The sequence below is a fragment of the Anolis carolinensis genome, chromosome 6 (genome assembly GCF_035594765.1).
Source record: "Anolis carolinensis isolate JA03-04 chromosome 6, rAnoCar3.1.pri, whole genome shotgun sequence".
Classification (NCBI taxonomy): domain Eukaryota; kingdom Metazoa; phylum Chordata; class Lepidosauria; order Squamata; family Dactyloidae; genus Anolis; species Anolis carolinensis.
In genome coordinates this window covers 85050140-85063713 of record NC_085846.1, presented here as the reverse complement: position 1 = coordinate 85063713, position 13574 = coordinate 85050140, and the positions used below count along the sequence as shown (strand labels likewise).

At 38.0% G+C, this 13574-nt stretch overlaps 1 long non-coding RNA gene across 2 annotated transcripts in view; it reads right to left on the bottom strand.

The window, feature by feature from the left end:
* The window catches only part of LOC103279127 (uncharacterized), a 39192-nt gene extending 27650 nt beyond the window's left edge, over nt 1-11542 (bottom strand). For both annotated transcript variants that reach the window (XR_506578.2, XR_001730416.2), the window contains exons 1-2: nt 11456-11542; nt 4762-4822 (exon numbers count right to left, since the gene is read on the bottom strand). This is a non-coding gene — a long non-coding RNA (uncharacterized LOC103279127). The remainder of the gene's footprint in view (nt 1-4761; nt 4823-11455) is intronic.
* Between the last annotated feature and the right edge of the window lie 2032 nt (nt 11543-13574).

The window sequence follows — 13574 nt, the reverse complement described above, 5'->3', positions numbered from 1 at the left end:
AGATTGTGACTTTCTTTTGATTCACTAGAAACTCGAGGTATGCTTTGAAAACAACTTGAACATAGTACAGTAGAGTCTCGCTTATCCAACCTTCACTTATCCAACACTCTGTACTATCCAATGCAGTCTGCCTCCTGCCCGGATCCACAGCTGCTTCTCAAGGCATCAGTGCGAAGCAGGCCAACATGCTCAACAACAACACAAGTGCATCCACACTCTCAAACAAGTGGCAGACTTGTAAAACATGATGTTTTGGTGCTTAATTTGTAAAATCATAACATAATTTGATGTTTAATAGGATTTTCCTTAATCCCTCCATATTATCCAACATTTTTGCTTATCCAACATTCTGCCGGCCCATTTATGTTGGATAAGTGAGACTCTACTGTAGTACGTTTCTCTTATTTGAAAGAGAGGTAGGATCATTAACAATTCCATATGATTTATTTTAATGCCAAAGGACTGATCAGTAGGAGCCATGCTATATTAGCAAAAATATTGCATGGGAAGTTGCTCTGAGAACTGGAATCCCATCTCTTTAATACAGAGGATCTCTATTCCATTCCCTTGTGGATAAAGTCAGCACAGAAGCAATCCCCTGTTACAAGATAAATGGCAGTGTGGAAACAAGTGAGCTTACCCAACAACTGCCGGAGCATCACAGCCAGTGCCTTTTCTGTAATTATTGCATTTAATACAGCTAGTTACTTGCACAAAAGAGCTTCCGGATATAGCAATTTCCACCAAGGGCTGTTTAGGAATGTGCAGGCCCATCATTTAGCTCTGATATTGTTGGCTTGTCAGAATTGATCATAGCTCTTGATGGAACACCTCTAGGTTTTTTATGGAGTGCATCAAAGTGACATTTCACATTGTTTAAGCGGGAGTGATCTGTTAGTTTATATTTTATCTAAAACTGCAAAGCAGATGACCTCCCTGAGGGCCTAAACGCATGAATCCTCTACCCATGTTATAATTAATAGGGGAACAGGAGAAGAAATTCATAACAAAGGGCTAAAGAGCTGGGCAGAGCGACTTGTCAAAAAGAAGGAAATTCCACTACAGATTAGCTTATTTTTGAGCATGTCAGGCTCAACATACAAACATGATCTATTGCTTCCTTGTGATGTCTGTGTAGGCCAGGTGCTCTAGGCAGAGTCAGGAGCATTGTAAATTTTGTCTGAGTCAGGGCAATTCTGATTGATCTCTGAGTGTAAAATCGATAAGAAGACACTGTCATTTTCTTAAAGGATGAGCTCGAAAAGGAAAATAAATTAAGACTCCACTGAATGTCTATCTCCCATGCTCATTAATTCAGTGTGGTCTGTACTTTGTTAATGTTATGTCCACAGCTTTAATCTTCCAGGTGCTCTTCCTTCAGATAGTTGACAGCAACCCTTTATTATGTTATGTATATTTCATCTCCACGTGGAGGAAATAAAAAGCCTGCCCTCTTCTTTTCCAGAGCTCCTGATTAATCCATTTTCATATTTTTCAAAACTCGATCACTTGGGTACTGATTAACTTAAAAATGGAAAGCCATTGTCTTTCTCGTGTGTCCTTCATCAGAGCTTTACATAGCTGGCTGCTCATTTATCTTGGGTTGTTATCACAAAATAACAACTCCTGGACATTTTCTCTTGTGTGATTCTCCACAAGAAGATTAATTTACTTTTATGCTTTTTTCTTCTTTCTTTTTCCTCTCTTTATTTCGTCAGCCCAAGATTTTCTGAACATGCTTCAACTTGCTTTGGGGGCTTATGTTGACATGGCAGGGAGTGGGAGTTAGATCATATAACTTTTCCTGTACCACTTCGCAACTGCCTAACATTTTTACAATATGTGCCTTAAGTTGTAAAATAATTACTGTCTAGACAACATCAATTAGTTCCTTAAAGCAACAAATACCAGCATTTTCTGCTAGAGATGAAATTTTTCTCTCTATTTTTGCTAGATTTTATAAGATTGTTTCCCACTACATCCCAGGATAGTGCCTTGAGTTCCAGGTCCTTATAGACCAGTGGTTCTCAAGCTGTGGGTCCCCAGGTGTTTTGGCCTACAACTCCCAGAAATCCCGGCCAGTTTACCAGCTGTTAGGATTTCTGGGAGTTGAAGGCCAAAATATCTAAGGAGCCACAGGTTGAGAACCACTGTTCTAGACATTAATCATAGCATGCAACAGATTCAGGCTATGTATCTATACCAGTGGTTCTCAATCTGTGAGCTCCCAGATGTTTTGACCTTAATTCCCAGAGATCCTAACATCTGGTAAACTGGCCAGGATTTTTGGGAGTTGTAGGCCAAAACCCCTGGGGACCCACAGGTTGAGAACCACTGATCTACACCTTGCAAATAGATGACAGAATAAGAGCTCTAATTGTACAGAATCTCTCAAACTAATTCATTATCTGGATGACCCTTGTTGAATTGGATAGCCCTTGTAGTTTCTTCCTGCTCTATGATTCCATCTTTGTAATGCAAACACTTCTAAAACTGAATTTAAAGTTTCACAACTGAAAGCAAAGCAAAGCTTTAATATTTTTTGTAAAAATTTTAAAAACTCTGCAAATATGACTGGTGCAATTGCCATTTGGTGGTTCTACCTGTGTTTTAAAATTTGCCACAGATCAAACTTCCTAGTTTGAACTGTCCCTTCTTCTGTAGAATTCATATATCTGGTCCAACCCCCCTTGCCTATGGACTCAATATTCAAGGTTTCACTTATCCACATTCCAAAAACTATTTACCCCAGAAGTGTTTGTGGGCCTCGCTTGGTTCTCCATTGCAACTCTCTAATGTTCTTCTAGCCCCGGTATATCATAAAATAGCATTAAAAGATCTAGAGAAGATCATAAATTGAGACGTTTGTGAGCTCTAGATCCTCCAGTGCCATTCTATGGTATGCTTCTGATACAAATATAATCAAGATGGGTGGAGGATAGGGGAATGCCTTACTGTAGTGATTCCCAATGTCCATCTGTCTATCTAAAAAGAGCAGTTCCCATAGGAAACAATTTCTACTATAAAATCACAGAGGAAGATTGAATGATTAGTGAGATTGGGTTGACCAAATAAATTGAATGATAGTTGACTGAGATATAGCTCCTATTGGATTGACAGGGGTGTTGCCTTGGATCCTCTGCCACTTTCTCCTGCCACCTGCTCTACTCTGAGTCCTATTCCTAACTTAGTGTATTAGCTGTGCTCAAGGGATCCATTTTTATGTCTTTCTCCTGAGAAGCCTGGGCACCAAGCTATGTCCCTGGAACTTGCAGAGGAAAAGAAATTGCTGAACATTCCAAGAGAATGAGTGAAAAATTACAATTTTGAATGGAACATAATGCTCAAAACATTCATTTCCACACATGCAAAAACACATCCATTATACTTAATCTGTTATTGTCCCTTTCAGTTCAAATGCCTTCATTAATGTTGCAAAATCAGAAAATGTCTGCCTATATGCATGCCATTGTAATCTGCATTGACCATTTGATTCAGTACCATTTGTTTATTCCATTTCATGCCACTCTTCCTGCAAAGAGTTCGGGGTGGTATACATTGTTCTCTCTCTCGCTCTAATTTTATCCTCAATACAGCATTGTGAGCTAGGTTAGGCTGAGTGATCCCAGCCCATTCAGTGAGCTTCATGGCTGACTGGATTTTGAAATATGCCCTCTCCGACCCTGGTTTAACCAGAGAGCCACTATATCACACCCTCTTTTTTTGCATGCTTCCCTTTTCTTATATTGGAGAATCTTCCATGATCACAGAAAGAAACCCTGCATGTTCATAGAAAGAAAGAGTAAAATCTCAAATTATTTGAAATCAGCATAGTGCTAAGCAGAGTTCAGAAAAAAGTGGGTTACATCTCCAAACATCTCTTACCATAATGACTAGAAGACTTAGGCCTCTTTATTTTAATTCAATTAGGCATGTTTAGCTTAGTATTCTATTTAGAAAAATACATTTTATTCCAAAATTCCAATGTGTGGGGAGAAGTAAAGTTCTTAGGGAGAGGTAAAATATTTCCTCACATTTTTACAAACACACACACATACCCTGTCCATTCGAAATGCTCTCAAAGATAACCAAAGAAAAACCATTAATCATTTGTTAGACACACTGCTGTGTGGCATGTAGGTGCTCACTTGCTCTCCCAAAGCCTTTTCAAAGTTTCGTTATTATACATTTTTCTGTGCAGTTGACTTGTTATATCGATGTGAAGCCCACCTGTCATTTATCACTCAAAGTTCTCAAATGTGAAAAGTAATAGTTTTCCCTCCATGTCGTTGGTATTATCTCCTATATTTTGAGCCAATTGCTAGTTCATTAAGTTCCCCATAGAGACATTCTTTCACTGTACCATCATTAAAATGAATTGTAGCCTTACTTTATAATACAGGTGTACAACAGGCAGCTCACATATGCTGCAAGGAGTACTGGAGTCTTTTTCTTTGACATCTGGGAAAGCTAACATTTGGAAGTTTGGCTGTTGCTTTAGACTATTGCACTTTCAAACACAAAAGGTAAGAGGCAGTGTTCACTAGAAAAAAAATTAAAATACTTTGTCAAGAGTGTGTTGCCTCCCATTGCTTTTATTCCCATTGTTTTCTGTTATTTTTCTTGATAACCAGATCAAACTCTACCAGCAAACCACTCTAGATCCCTTAAACATTGTATCTTGTGTGATTAGTATGAAAATGTATTGCATCACATAGCCAGTTGCTTGCAATCCTTCTCCCTTAAGTGAGCCATAGTTACCTTCTTCATTGCTTCTGGATACAGCAAAACTTATTTCTCCCCCATGGCCAGTCTATTCTGTCTTTGGAAAAATGTAGAAATAAATTAGAAAATAAGCTTCCTATGGTCTGCACACATTTTTAAACGATAGTATCAAATTATGCAAATCCAGTTATATACAATATCAATGTTGTCTTCATTCTCTAGCAATAAGGTATAATAAACCAAGGCACATGAGTAAGATTTCATAAGCATTTATATTAATGAGCTTCCTCATTATTTCCCCTCTCTATTTCCCACAAATCTCTCTTTCAAATACACACAGATACAAAAAAAATCAAATTATCATTTGAATTTCATAGTTTCCTCCATTTCTGCCCATGAAATTTATCCCATCTGACTGAAATGAACTACTGATTCATAAAGGATCAAATCATGAGCCAGAGCAAAGATATAAGAATCAGCATCCTTAATATTTTTTGGTGGGTCCTAGGATGCAGAATGGCAACACATCTTTTTAAGCTCTTTTTCTCTGGCTATCACAATTTGCAATAAATAAAGCTATCAACATTGACCATCCAAGCTACATGAGGTGAAGCACAAGCTAATGTCTTCTCTGGACACATATATAGTACCTGACTAGATAGGCAGGTGAATTATTGGCAGTGGTAATGGTTAAGTAGTTAAGTAGGTTCAAATTGGGTTAGCATCTGATACTTCTTGTGGCCACTTCACTCTACCTAATAGTACAGCTAATAGTATATGCAGTATTAGGATAAAGGAAAAAACCACATTAGTATCATAAAGCCATAGGAAAAGTCCTGTTCCATCAACATAAAGGCCCATCCCATACTTCATCTTATCTCTCATAATGATCAGCCAGATTCCCATGAAAAGTCAAAGATTGGGCTGAAAATCAGTAAAAGAGTTTTTGAAGTGTTACACCATGTTTTGTTACGTCTGAATATGTGCAATGGGCTTTCCTGAAACCAACAAGGAAGAGGCTCTTAATAGGACTTATGCAACTTTAAAAAAGCAAATATTTGCAAAACTAGTGAAAGTAACTGATGTACATACACATCTGGCTGGGAATTCCAATATCATATGTACATCATAACCAAGTGAAATGGAGGTATGATAGTGTCCAAAAATGTAATGGCAAGCAATAAAATTAGGGAAATTAGCTTCTTTGTCAGTGAGGTGGTAAGCTAAGTCTGAACTTTGAAGTAATTATGCAAGATGCTGAAATCTATCCTCAAAATCGGGTAAGCACCTTGGATAGCTCCTTCCAGGTTCATGACCAGAGCCAATTTGTTTTCTTGCTGGCATGGAAGCCATCACTAATAAGTGCTAGGTGCTTGCCTACTTCAACATATTTTATTCATGAAAATAGGACCAAGGAGGTATAATGGATTTCTCTAACTAGCAAACTGTTTGTATAATCCACCCTGAGTCCCCTTGAGAGAGAGGGTATAATATAAATAAAGATGAATAATAATAATAATAATAATAATAATGCACCCAAGCTTCAAATAATACCATTATACCATAGTATAATGATTACTATGTTAGGGTTGTTGTTCTACTTGTTTTTAAGGATATTTATAGACTTTTCCAAATACATTTTGACATTCTTACGTTTTATGCCACTGTATCTTCATGGCATTAGAAGGGCAAGTGAACAGTATACATGTTGATGGGTTGGGTAAAGTAGAAAAAAGAAATGTAGCAGTTCAGTGGCAACACTGAATTGCATAGAGTGTTGAAAACAATCTAACAGTAGTTAAACTTATGCCCAAAAATACCAATGTGGGTATCTGCACATGAAGCATTCTATAGAAAAGAGACACAAGGCAAGAAGAAATGATTAAGTTACCAAGATTTTCTAGAAAATGTATGAGGAGAGTATAGAGTTAAAACAAGAGAACAATTGATTACAGTGGGTTTTGGTTTTCACTGGTTTTCTTATTTACAGTTAAGGGAACGATTTAAGAAAGACAAGCATTATTTGGTTTTGAACTGAGTAAATCAGAGTAAAACAATCATGTGTTAATGATAAATATTTAATTGCTAAGTCATATAAGATGTCATTAAAATGGGAAATGATAGAAAACAAAGTAAAGAATGTATGATGAAGTGGGCACAAAATGTTGGGCACAAAATATTGTTGGATCAATGAGATAAAATGTGGACTAAAGGGTTAAAATTTACATTATGTTATAATTTGAAAGAGAATTTCCATAAAACAATGATGTTGTTGTTCCGACTCTTTGTGATCTCATGGACCAGCCCATACCAGAGCTCCCTGTCGGCCATCGCCACCCCCAGCTTCTTCAAGGTCAAACCAGTCACTTCAATATGACTTCTGGAAAGCTTTCGAAAATATTTAAAGATATTTCCAGCACTTATTGGAAATGTAACCAACAAGTGGGACTTCTTTACCATATGTAGCAGACATAGATTGATTCAGAAAAAATGGGGGGAAATAACCAGTTAAATATATATTATTACAATATAATGTTATAGCACAATATAGTAATATATAATGCTTATATTGTGATATGTTAGTAATATAATATATTGTATGTAAATATAACTTGTAAGCTTCCCTGAGTCCCCTTCAAGGTGAGAAGGGTGGGGTATAAATGTTGCTAATAAATAAATAAATATAAATAAATAGTTGCAATATATGATCACAACAGGCAGATTGCTCTACGCACAGAAATGGAAGAACTCAGTAGCACCAACAAAAGACTGGACGATAAAAATGGTGGACTTGGCTGAGATGGATAAAATAACTTGCTTATTTAAAAAGGGACATTAGAAAAAAAATGAATGATAAGAAACCGTTTACTGACTTTTTGCATGAAGAAGAAAAGAATGCACCAATTTCAAGTTTTAAAGACTAATTTAAAAAGCATGTTTGCTCGAGAAAAGAGTCAACACTAAGAAACCTGGAGGTGATGCTTATATTATTCTTGGTAGCCAAATGAAGATAAATCAGAAGTCAATTCTTTTCTTTTTTCTATTCTTCCTTCCTTCCTGTTTTCTTTCTTTTTCTTAACACCTTTTATGTTTCTATTCTTTTCTTTTTATCTTCATTCTATATTCCTTTTAAAAAGTTTTACTTTTAATGTAACTTTTAAAATCTTAACGAATCTAACAGTAGGACATGTTCACAATAAACTAGAGTGCTGTATTTTAATTTTAAATGCCATGATAATGACCGCTGGAATCCCAGAATTTGCAGTTTAGGAAGGGATATTCTGAATGTTAAGCCAGAGAGCCCTACTGTCTCACCAAACTACAAACTTTAGGATTCCATAGGATAGAGCAGTGGTTCTCAACTTGTGGGTCCCCGGGTGTTTTGGGCTATAACTCCCAGAAATCCCAGCCAGTTTACCAGCTGTTAGGATTTCTGAGAGTTGAAGGCCAAAACATCTGGGGACCCACAGGTTGAGAACCATTGGGGTAGAGCCATGGCAGTTAAAGTGGATTCACAAAGCTATGAATATATTGTGGGGGGAAAAGATAACCCCCAAACTGGTAATTTCTAGATGTTGTAGACTAGAAATCCCATAATCCCTATTGGAAGTGACAGCTCAGAAAGGACCCCTTAAACTTCCAAAAACCATTTTGAAGGAGCTCAAAACAAAATGTACCATTTGGGGTCAATGAGGTTGATTAAGTATATTACGTGCATTTTTCATAAATATTATGGTTTCTAACTTTATTTATCTAACAGCACCCCAGCACATCCAGACATAAGTGGATTAGTTTTATGAGTTGACTAGCAGTTTATTAAATATGCAAAAAATGTGACTTTTAGTTTTTTTGCCCAAAGATGTTTCCCATTTATATTGCATGGAATATCATTCCTCTAGTCTTTAGGTCTCATGTGGTCCAATATCATCTTCATGACTGATTTTGCCACCATATTAATTAAAAGTGTAATAGCAATAATGAACTTATTTTTAGTCGGTCTCCCTGTGGCATTTTGCTTCAAAGGACAGGCAATTCAGAAAGCAGTTATTCCGTGCGGATCAGCAGCGACACGGAGCACTTATGTCATCGCCAGGGTCAGTCAGCGCATTCTTTTTTCTTCCTACTGGTGCTAGTCAATCACTTTTGTTTTCTGGATTAATTATGTGTCCTTTCGCTAAGAAAGAGACACTCTGGTTCTTTGCTATTTTCAGTATCAGTCATGGGCATAGTCAGGCTTGCCTATGTTTCATTTTAGACAAGAGCCTTCTCAGCGTAATGGAAACAATGTGAAAGCTTTGCTTAATGATGCAGATTCATTATTGCCGCTTTGCATAAGAGCCCAGAGTGAACTCCTACTTTAAAGGTGAGGATTTGGCTTTAAGGCCATTGTAACCCCATTGTTTCCTTTCTCTTCATAGCCTATGTGTCCTGTTTGGGGAGGTGAAGGGGGAGGGGAGAGAGAGACAGAGAACTGAGGCAATGACTTCTTTTTCTCTCTCCCAGCACCTGCATCTTTAACTATTGGAGTAGTGCAATTACTTTTCGTGAATATTCTACAGAATTGTCAAACAGCAATCATCTTGTTAAAAGTTGTTTTGTTTTTTTTAAAAAAAGCACTTTATATACTTACCTAGCATAGCACCCTCAATTATAAACATTCACAAGGCTTTTCAGAAAATGAAAAGATGTCCAGTTTGCTGAGTACGACAATCCTGGTGCAAGCCCTATAGCAGTGGTTCCCAACCGTTCTTTGTTTTGTTTTGTTTTTTGACCAGAGACCACTCTCCAACATTAGTTCCAAAAGGGTTACACATTAGTTTTTGGTCATCTTTAAATTCAGTTTGGTTATTTGGGGTGCTGATTCAGAAAACTGCATTGGATAGACCACATCAGCTCTAGTTTCTGATACAGAACATATGCCATCCAGTAGCCGCCATCTGCTTGCCCATAGAAAAACATATTTAATAATCTAGAGCTGATGTGGTCTATCCAATTGAAATTTCTGAATCAGCACCCCAAATAACCCCAGGAACAGGTCTAAAAATGAAGACACCAAGGCGGCCCCGCTTCCAGGTGTCACATGGAACAGCTCTGCTCAGGGGGAGGGAGGAGGAGGAGGAGAAGCAGCAGTCAGGAGGCTTGTTATTGTGCCTTTCGTGTGTAGTCAGCCTCTCTCCTTCTGACATCCTTATAGCGCTGACACTATAAGAGGGTTTTGGAAGACCAGTTGCTCTTGTTACAATGGTGTAGTAACAGTGAGGCTGTGCACCATATTTTATTTCTTGGGGACCACTGGTGGCCCACGGACCACAGGTTGAGATCCACTGCTCTATAGTCAGTGGTTCACAGAATGACATCAGTCAGTGTACCACCATTTTGAATAGCTATGTCCTACAGAATGGGTTTTGCTCAACACAGTTTTCTTTCTTGGTCTAAAGGGTATTTGATTTCTGCCACTGTTTGCAAAAAGTGTGGTGCAACATCTTTCTCCTTCAGCTTTATTGAGGCATTTGATTACACTCTCTTTAAATCCTTGATTTCCTTCCTTCCTTCCTTCCTTCCTTCCTTCCTTCCTTCCTTCCTTCCTTCCTTCCTTCCTTCCTTCCTTCCTTCCTTCCTTCCTTCCTTCCTTCCTTCTTTCCCAATCAACATTTTCCTCCCTTCTTTTCCTTCTCCCCACATAAATCCTGCTTCGGCTTATCTTTCCTCAGACTCTCTCTCTCTTTTCTCTTCCATGTCTTCTTTCTTCTTCCCTGCAACAACCTCTGACTAAATGTTTTCTCTTTTTATTGAGTTCTCAGCCCCATCCACTCTCTGGTCTCAGGTTTTAGCCCTAAGGAAATGGGGTGATGCTGGTTTGATAATATTGCAAGAAATTGTGTTACCTGACCTCTCTATTAGGTGGCATTGGCTGAAAATAAATGGACAAAGATTAGTATAGCTATGATGGCACTACTCCCTAGAAATAGCAATGGCTACTCCAGCTGGAGTAAGAGTTGCACTCTTCAAATGGCAAAAAATATTACACTTTGATGGGGAAATGCAACTTTACTTTAACAGATGTCCTCCTTGCAAAGCTTTCTTTCTGGATCAGTCCACTGATTTAAGCTAACTGCATTTTTCCCAATCATGACAAAAATGATGTTATGGATGGGACTGATATATCTGCTAGGCTTTTGCGATCAATGAAAAAATGTTTCAATACTCATTATGAAATTAGGGGGGGGGGGGAGAGCTTTTAAAGGATTTACAAAATTAGATGGGGTCCGTATCATAACTATGAGTTAACTACTTTTTTGTTACTTTTTGTTAAGTAATTGTGCCAGTGAGGAAATTCAGGGACTCCTATCTCCCTTGTTGTTAGAACTATTGGCATGAAATTTGCTATGATTATAGAACACATTTATTACTGTTAGCCCATCAAGTGTCAGAACATTGCGCTAATCCATGGATTTTTGGGGAATTTTCAAAGTTTTTACAAACAACATTTTTTTAAAAACACTACCAGAGCTATCTCCTTGAATTTTCTATACAATGACACAAGATAACGGGGAATCATTCCCACCAAGTTCCAGAAATATTCATAAATCTCCTGATTTCTGGGATTTTTAATTTTTTTTTTGACAAAAACACTTTTTTAAAAAGCCACAACAGCTATTTCATTGAATGTCTTCAACCAATAGAACTTCAGTTTAGGGATTTCTTCATAGCCCAGCACAGATTTACTTACTAGTATTGAAGTATCAGTCAATCCTCTTTGCAGAATTGTAAACTGCATGATTGGCTGGGAAAATAACTCTCCCCTATCCTCAGTAGGGCTTTCTGATGCTGAGCAGAATTCTGGGAAATGTAGTTTAGGGCAGGGCTATTTGAATTCTCTGGCATAGGGCACCTCGCCTTCCCAAACTACATTTCCCAGAATTCTGTGCTCTCTCAGTCTCTTTCCCAGCGCACTCAGCTCATCCTGCCCAGCTGCTTTCCTCTCTTCATGGTAAATTTAAAGAGGAATGGCAGCTTTTTTGCCTTCACCTCACTTGTGCTGAAAATGAAACTGACTTCTGAGCATTACAGAATTCAAACAAAAAAGTATTGGATGAGCTTGATTTTAAGTCCTCCCCCATGTTTTTAAATATGTTTGTATATGCAAAACTTAAAAATTACATACGATTTACCATTTAGAAATGAAGATTTGAACACCCCTAGTATCTGCTTTTTTCATGAGCCAGTCTTTATAAAGTCAAATTAGGCTGCCTTCCTATATCTACTTACCTGGGAGTAAGCCTAATTGAAAACATAGAGGCTGACTTAGATATGTCTGAAGTTCCACTTGGAGTTGTGTGCATTGCATGGCATTACAATGTTGCAAAGCAAAAGAACTCTAATACTAGCAGTGGCTTCTTTCAACATCTCTTTGATTCCAGAAGACTGCAGTAAAGGTGGAAGAGTTCAGAAAAGTGGTAGTGTCTTTCAGAAAGCTTGGTCATGGACAATTGAACTCTAATTAATAGGTAATCCGTGTAGCAGTTCATCTCAGCTGGTTTTGATGGCCATCTACCTTGGAATTCACCTTTAGGCACATTCACCTGCCCAGGTGGGGATTTCAATGAGTTTAGTGAGTGGGGGGAATGAATGGCAACAAAATGAGTTTGACAGTGGTTTTGGTTTCGAAGGAGATGGGGGAGGCCTTTTTTGGGATTTAAAAGAGCAACTACTGCTGAGAATTTAAAACTGCGTGTTTGCTTCTGTGCTCTTATAATACAATTGGCCCTCGATAGCCCCAGTTTCTGCATCCACAGGTTTCACCATCCATGGCTTCAAGATATCTATCTATCTATCTATCTATCATCTATCTATCTATCTATCTATCTATCTATCTATCTATCTATCTATCTATCTATCTATCTCCTGCTGGGACCAAACTCTGATGAACACCAAGGGCCCACTGTATTTGCTTTACTTATAGAGTTGTCACTGGACAGATTATTTTTACAAATATTGAAAGTAATAAAAGTAGGATTTCAGAACATCATCACAAGGATAGTGCTTGGATGTTAAAATCAACATTTTTGTACAAGATAAAATAGTAGTATGCAATGTAAGCAAATAGCCTATAATGCTGTATCTAAAAAATACTTCAGCATTTCCTGGAATATTTATACCCAAATGATAAAAAGGCTGCCTCACTTCATACCAAACATCTTTAAAGTAATAATAATTGTGTCTCCAAATGACGCCCCATTCTGGTTTTTTGGACATCCCATGGAGACAGACACACGTAATGTCATCAATGAATCAGGAACTGAAATTCAGATTAGAAGCTTTTGGAACACTTAACAGAAGAATGACATTCAGTGAAATTTGTTACAAAATATAACACAGAGACGCACTATACATTTATTCTTTGGGTTTTGCAGACTTCTTAGCTAAATCTTTCTCCATGTGCAAAGGGAACACAGGTCAGGGCTTAATTCCTGAAGAAAGTGCCAAAACCCTGAATTACTTGCCATCCTTTCTGGAAACTCTTGTACTTCATTTGAGCTAATATATAATTGCATGGCTATTTACAAGGTGACAGGGAGGACCAAATACATTTAGAACAAAGGTAGGCAAACACCAATAGTGCAGGGGATGTTTTTCTTCTTTTGGGACTCTCTATGGGTTGTGTCGGAGCCTCTGGTGGCTCAGTGTGTTAAAGCGCTGAGCTGCTGAACTTTCAGACCAAAAGGTCCCAGGTTCAAATCCGGGGAGCGGAGTGAGTGCCCGCTGTTAGCTCCAGCTTCTGCCAACCTAGCAGTTCGAAAACATGCCAATGTGAGTAGATCAATAGGTACCGCTCTGGCGGGAAGGTA